This window comes from Myotis nattereri (assembly GCF_964212035.1).
Source record: "Myotis nattereri genome assembly, chromosome: 14".
NCBI lineage: Eukaryota > Metazoa > Chordata > Mammalia > Chiroptera > Vespertilionidae > Myotis > Myotis nattereri.
This window is the reverse complement of record NC_138089.1, coordinates 55,520,478-55,527,863: the sequence shown is the minus strand read 5'-3', so window position 1 is coordinate 55,527,863 and position 7,386 is coordinate 55,520,478. Positions and strand designations below refer to the sequence as shown.

The 7,386-nt window shown below is 42.9% G+C and overlaps 1 pseudogene across 1 annotated transcript; it reads left to right on the top strand.

The window, feature by feature from the left end:
• The first annotated feature begins 5,191 nt into the window (after positions 1-5,191).
• Positions 5,192-7,162, top strand: LOC308529869 (cytoskeleton-associated protein 2-like; annotated as a pseudogene). Its single transcript has one exon. The product of its transcript is annotated as a cytoskeleton-associated protein 2-like (transcript).
• Positions 7,163-7,386: the final 224 nt, after the last annotated feature.

The window sequence follows — 7,386 nt, the reverse complement described above, 5'->3', positions numbered from 1 at the left end:
TTTTAAAATTTATGTTTATTGTGGAAAGTATTACAGATGTCCTCCCTTTCTCCCCATTGACCCCCTCCACCCCAGTCCCACCCCTTCCCCAGGCCTTCACCACACTATTGTCTGTGCCCATGGGTTACGTATATATGCACATAAATTATCTGGTTCATCTTTTCCTTCCCACCACACCTCACCCCGCTTCCCTCTGAAATGTCAGTCTGTTGCATGCTTCAATGTCTCTGAGTCTGTTTTGTTCGTCAGTTTAATTTGTTCATTAGATTCCACATATAAGTAAGATCATGTGATACTTGTCGAGGCCTTTTCTTATATTAATCTTAAAGTATTTTAGTTGAGGGAAATTTGAGGCATGGTGGCAGAACCTATACCCAGTTCTTTGATTTATACTTCATTCTTCTACACAAATCTTATTCTGAGGAAAGATCTCTTTTTGACTATGTGTGATACCAAGCAGTTCAGTTTTAAGTAATCCAACCAAGCACAAACTGTGGGGAGAATGCTGGAGGCCCGTAGAATCCATTCTCCCCTTACTTTATACATAGCAGCAGAAGTTACGTCGGCTATGATGCAGCTAGATGTACCTCTGGGACCTAGTATGGGCCAAGGGAAGGTGAGTGAAAGTATCGCTCCAGGTGAATGCCACACAAGAGAAGACATTTTTCCTCTCCCTCTACCCGCTAAACTCAAATCCCGATGTCAGATGTGCCGATGACTTGGCTTTGACCATGAGCCAAGAACTGTGGACCAATAAAATACAGAAACCAAGGTTCTGAGATAATCATGTAGAGCCGTTACCCCTCACTACTTCCCTTAGAACTGCTTTATGAGAGAAAATACAATATTTTTTAGGTCATAGATTCTTGGGGGTCTTTTTGGTACAGCAGCTTAACCTTTACCCTAGCTAATATAAGAGCCAATTCCAAAACCAACCAACCAGCCAACAGAAATCAGAAAGTAGAAAGTGACCTACTCCAACCAAGGAAGGAAGCCTAAAGGATCAGAACGTTTACACAGGTGCACATAGAGGAAGACCAAGAACAAAGGACTGTCCAGTAGCCGAACGCACCGACAGAAGGCTGGCCAGGATTTTAGGTGGAAACAGTGGGAACAGATTTACACTGGTAATAGTGAGTAGATGGACATTGGGTAAGGCAGAGGAAAGAATGCTGGAGTTTTAAGGCAGGAAGAATTTCTTAGCACAAGACCAGTTTTACTGGAAAGTGGGGGCTGGGGTAGAAAGCTGAGAGGGGAAGATGTTCTACTGTGAGGCAGCAACATGTGAGAAACCATCCTGTGAGAAGACAGTATTGCCGTTGATAAGAAGGTGCGTAGGGACAACCCAGTAGGTCTTTTGAAAATATGTCTTTTATTGGCCATGCACTAACCTTGATCTATGCTAAAGGAGGGGGGAAAAGACACCTAACAACCTTCCCCATTAAAGTTAATGGGGAATCGCCTATAAAGTCTACGGGCAGAATATGGCATGATGAATCTGTATGATTATTTCATGACGCTTCCCAGAGATAAATAAGGCTCTTAAGAGACATGTTTATTGGTGAACAATTTATGTCAGTGTACATACCATCAGCTGGAATGTAATGCACAATTGCTGAGGATAAGACAGGAAGCGATTACCAAGTTTGGCTCCAGCTGGTGCTGCACCCGTGGGAATGCCGTGAATAATGGCCGAATCACAAGGAAGATAAATTGGTGCATTGGGCAAACACTTCCAGGGAACTAACAGAATCTCTCGGAGGAGCTGGTATTCCCTTGAAGGCCACTTTGGAGGGCAGGTCCATGTCTTTGGCAGGAGGAAAGGAGCCCTGGCCCCATGCTCCAGGGTCCTGTCTAGGCACCCGTGTGAGCCTGAGTTTCAGCTGAGTCACTGGACTTCCATCTTCCGTCTTCCCCATAGCCCTCTGGGTGTCTGCAGCTGGAAGAGCTCTGCCCACTTCCCTTCTCGCTGAATCTCCACTTTGTCATTCTGAGGGGACATTCCTATAGCTCAGTTCCTTACCTCCCAAGTATGTCTACATCTTCCATGGTTTGACTCTCACTCCCCCACTCTTCAGAGGCTGCTCTTGCCCCTGCTGCACAGTGCGGCAGTAAATAAGCACAGAAGTGCTCTGCTTTCCAGCCCACATCACGCTAGTCCCCACTTTTATTTACTGCTCATGATGTTCCCCTTTCCACACAGCACCTTCCCATAGTTCACCACTTTCAGGGTTCATTTCAGGTGTCAGTTGTCCCACCTCCTTTTCCCTCCAATTCTTCAGGGTAGCTTGAATAGGTAGAGGCAGTAGAGAAGACCATCTAGGGAAGCATGAAGTGATTACTAATAGAGCTTATGTTAATCCACTTGTGGTATATCGTTTGCAAAAATGACCGTAAGTATTCCCCCTTCACGTAACCGTGTTGCTATGCAATCTGACTTTGTAGCTCTTTCTATCAAGACGTGAAGTCTGTTTCCCTATCTCTTGAATCAGGGTTGGCTTTAAGGCTTGCTGTAGCCAATAGAAAGTGGCAGAAGTGACACTGTGTCAGTTCTGAGTCTAGGCCTCAAGAGGCTTTGTGGACTTCTCTCTCCTAAAAACCAGTCCAGTCATGTGGACAGGCCCAGGCTAGCCAGCTGGATGATGAGAGACGAAATGGATAGGAAATGAGTCAGTCCAGTTGTCCAGGGAAGGCCTCAGAAATGTGAGGGCTCAGTGAATACCAGCAAAGCCAACCAACAGCTGACCCGCACTTGACTGCAGATGTGTGAGGGAGCCCAGCCAAGAACAGAAGGACCGCCCAGCTGAGCCCATCCCCAATGCCAGGATAGCAGGTTCTTGAATAATGTCGTTTTGTTATAACATTGATAAGATGCTCTAGGAACTCAACTCTGGTTCATAGCCATCAGCCTATGGTAAAACTGGTTCCATTATACATTGTTTCCCTTAAAGTCCAAGAACCTACAGATGACGTTACATGAGGACTGACTACACAGTATTGTGTGAGCTAGATAAATGCTGTGGTTTTAGGCCATGTAGTTTTGGGGTTGTTTGTTATGTAGCAATAGATAACTAACATTATTTAACAAAGTTGGATGGGGTCTGAGAATCTGAAATGGTGATGTGTGTTCCTTTCCCTACACTTAGCAATCAGTGCACATAACTTCATTGTCTTTTAATTAATTTTACTAGCTATTATAGGGGGACATTTCTGGCTAATGTCTAAGTCAGTGGCACAGCTGATGAATTCCAAAAGCCTAGTTCCATAGTCCCTCATATCTTTGGACATTATCCCCAAGGAGAGACAGTACCTATGGCTACCCTACCACAGAGGATCGGAGGTGTGCAAGGATGGATAAGCATAGAAGGCAGACTATGGCACTGACAAGACTAAACTTGAAACCTGACACTGACTAACCTCTTTGAGCCTCAGTTTCTTCATCAGTAAACTGGGAACAGCAATACTGGCCTCCCAGGGTCATTGTTAGGATTAAATGAGATAGTCTGTGATCAGGGCTCAACAACCTGTAGGATTGGGAGGTCGAGCTGGGAAACCTAGAGTAACTGAGGAGCTTAGAAAAGCTGTGTCCTCCCACCTGAATGAGGAGACCATCCCAATGCCTTCTTGCCAGGGACAGGCCTCAGTTAAGATCATCCCAGGGCCATCTGAGAAGATCTGGGGCAGGTAGAACTTCCCCTTTGCTCAGAAATCATGCACCTGGCAGTGGGTCCCGCCTTTAAAGGCTTAGCTGATGTCCTGGTCAGGACAGGGCTGTTCTCTTGGCAAACCATCTCTGCTCTTTGTGCTGGCGATGTAGTGTTTAGTGAATTCCTTCCTGTTTTTGAGCCCAGAAATGATTGTCTTGGTGGCCAGGGTATGTGTTTTCCCCAGAAGAACATATGAGTAGGGACTGATTTGCTCATTTGCATCTAGTTCGCTCCTGCTTCCTGCCCCTCTGTCCCCGTCTGCACCCCCAGGCCTCAACATTGCTCCAATTCCTGTGGGTCTGCAGGCTGAGCCCGGGCTGCGGATTTACGTCCATCAGAAGTCTGATTGAGGGTTAGGAGACATCCTTTGGGATGTGATGACAATCACAGGCACAGACCCTACAGTTGTGGCTGCTGTTTCTTTTCATAGACTATTCCCAGGAGGCCTCCATCCTAAGCCGTTGCCAATATCTGCTCAAAGCAGCATATTTCTCCATAGCTCTAGAAAACTTTAAAGGGAAAACACTGAAGTTTTGGGTTGTCTATTCTTTTTGTCATCCCCTATATCAGTGGTTCTCAACCTTCTGGCCCTTTAAATACAGTTCCTCATGTTGTGACACAACCATAAAATTATTTTCGTTGCTACTTCATAACTGTAATGTTGCTACTGTTATGAATCATAATGTAAATACTTGATATGCAGGATGGTCTTAGGCAACCCCTGTGAAAGGGTAGTTTGACCGCCAAAGGGGTTGCAACCTACAGGTTGAGAACCGCTGCCCTATATCATTCCATATTCTTCTGGAATTTTTGTATGTGCATACATATATATGCACTGATTTTATATATATATATATATATATGTGTATATATATATATACACACACATACATATACATATACACACACACACACACACACACACATATATATATGTATGCATACACACAGGAATGTATCACTTTCCATTTATATGTATGTGTATACATGAAGAGATAATACTTGTGTGCATATACTTATCTATATACATATATGTACATATGTAAAATGAGATCATATGGGTTAGCAGCCTTTTGTTTTCCCATACTATATGATAAGCATTTTTCTCGATCAGTAAACCTTTATTAAAAGGTCACAGGCTGGAGACCAAAAGCCAAATTCAGTGCATAGGTGATCTTGTTTGAGAGTGTCATTTAAAGACTTGAATTTGAATGTCTTAGGAAGGGGCATATATCCTTCAATCCCTGACTGGCCCTGGAGACATTTAAGATTGTCATCCTGAGTTTTATATGATTTACAATGACCATCATGCTACCATATAAATCAATATTTCTCAGTAGTAGCTGGCATTTGGGGCCAGACAACTCCTTGTTTTCTGGGGCTATTTTGTGCATTGCAGGACACTTAGCATTCTCGGTCCCCATTAACTCAATGTCAAGAATGTCCCCAGGTCGAGAAGACGCATCCTCCTGCGTCGCCCTGCGATGAGCTCCCCAGTGGTTCCAGGCGACCTGCAGTTTCCCCCGAGTCAGAGGGCCCAGTTCGCCTTCAGAGCAGTAGAAACGAGGTAATGATGACATCTGAGGGTCTGGTCCAAGAAGAGACAAAAGTTCTGAAACTTAAGACAAAAATGGCTGATAAAGAAAATGTCCATAGACCTACAAGGAGCAAAAATAATGTAACAATGGGAAAAAAATTGTATTCCATTAAAACCTTCTAATGAATTAACCAGTTCAACTATAGCCACTGATACATATAACTTGGAGAATAATAATCAAACTCTGCAGTTGTTACCAATTACAAATGATCGCCAAGGTCAACGTATGACATTAAGCCAAGTGTTTCACATTAAAAACAATAATAAAAAGAAACAAGTGACTACAGAAAAACCAAAGCAAGATGCTAACATGCTCAAGAAACCCATGCTTGGATCTTATCGTGGCGAAATTGTTCAATCTAAGGTTCATTCATTTAGAAAACCTGTACAAGTCAAAGATGAGCATTCTGCAATAACAAAGAAACTTTCAGCTCCTATCTCTAAGGCCACAAAACCTCAGCCTATCAACACCAGCAGTGTAACAGCAGAAAGTCACAGAGCCTCAGAAATGATGACTACGACTAAATTTGTGAGGGCTACATCTCAGAATGAACAACTTTTATGTCCTCCTATTAGAAGTCACCACAGTAATACTCATAATACCCAGGACTCCCTGAAACAAGGCATTGCCAATGCTACAGTTCGGAAAGGGTCTCATGAGAAAGAATTACTACAATTAAATAGAGTTTTATCTAGTGTCAAAACCATTTCTTCTCAGGAAGTAAAAAGAAATAAGTATCAAGAAGCATCACATCTGAAATGATAGCCAGGCCTGCTTCATCTTCTAATATCAAACAGATAGAAAAGTCAAAAACCATTGAGCAGTGCAGGCATACTATAGCAAAAGCAACTATCAACCATAGAAGAGCTCAGCCCAAAGAAACCGTAGAAGAAAGAAAATCTCATCTGAGTGAGTGGAGAGCTAGCAAAGGAAAAATGTTGAAAAGGCCTCCTTGCTCAGTAATAGCCCAGCCTGAACCTGAAGGACAGAATGAAAAACCAGTTGGGTCATTTTGGACTACCATGGCAGAAGAAGATGAATAACGATTATTTACTGAAAAAGTAAACAAGACATTTTCTGAATGCCTAAACCTGATTAATGAGGGATGCCCCAAAGAAGAAGTATTAAACACACTGAATGACCTGATTAAAAATATTCCAGATGCCAAAAAACATCTTAAGTATTGGATACGCCTTGCACGTGTCGAACCACTCACAAGTTCTATTGAAAATATTATCTCAATCTTTGAGAAGGCCATTCTGGCAGGAGCTCAGCCTATTGAAGAAGTGCAACATGCAATTGCAGATATTCTAACAATGAAGAGTCAAGAAAAAGTTAAATTTAGAGAAAATCTTGAGGAGGCTTGTGCAACGAAGGAAAAAATCCAAGAAGTCAACATTGAAAATATGGGTGTTAATCGAGAGTCAGGAAAACCTGAAATGGAAAATCAACATCATAGAAGTGTGGTATTTCAAGATTGTAAAAAAAAGAGCAAGTACACAAAACAAAAGATCCGACCAATGATGCTAAAACCCCCAACACAGAAACTAGGGAGGGTTGCTTAATTAAATATCCTGTGTCTACTACACCCTACTTGCAAAGTGTAAAAAAGAAAATGCAGTTTGACGAATAAATTCTACATTTAAAGAGCTCAAGTTTCTAACACCAGTTAGACGTTCTCGGCGACTTCAAGACAAGACTTCTAAATTGCCCAATATGTTAAAAGACCATTATCCTTGTGTGTCTTCACTGGAACAGTTAACAGAGTTGGGGGATGAAACTGGTGCTTTTATATGCCGCCCTGATGCAGCACTGTGCCGGATGTATTTGGAGACGGACACAACAGAAGAGAAATAAAGCTATGATAAGAAAAAAAAGAAGAAGAAGAAGAAGAATGTTCCCAGGTCAATGTGACAAACAAAACTGACCTCACGCGTGGCCTACCTGGGCCGTCTTCCCTTGTCCTGGCGCATGTTGAGGTCTTCGTTGACTTTCCTTCACAGACATCCTTAAGCATGATGAGCACACAGACTAGTTTGCCTGGGGTAGTCCCAGGGACTCCTGGGCTCCAGGTGTGGGTA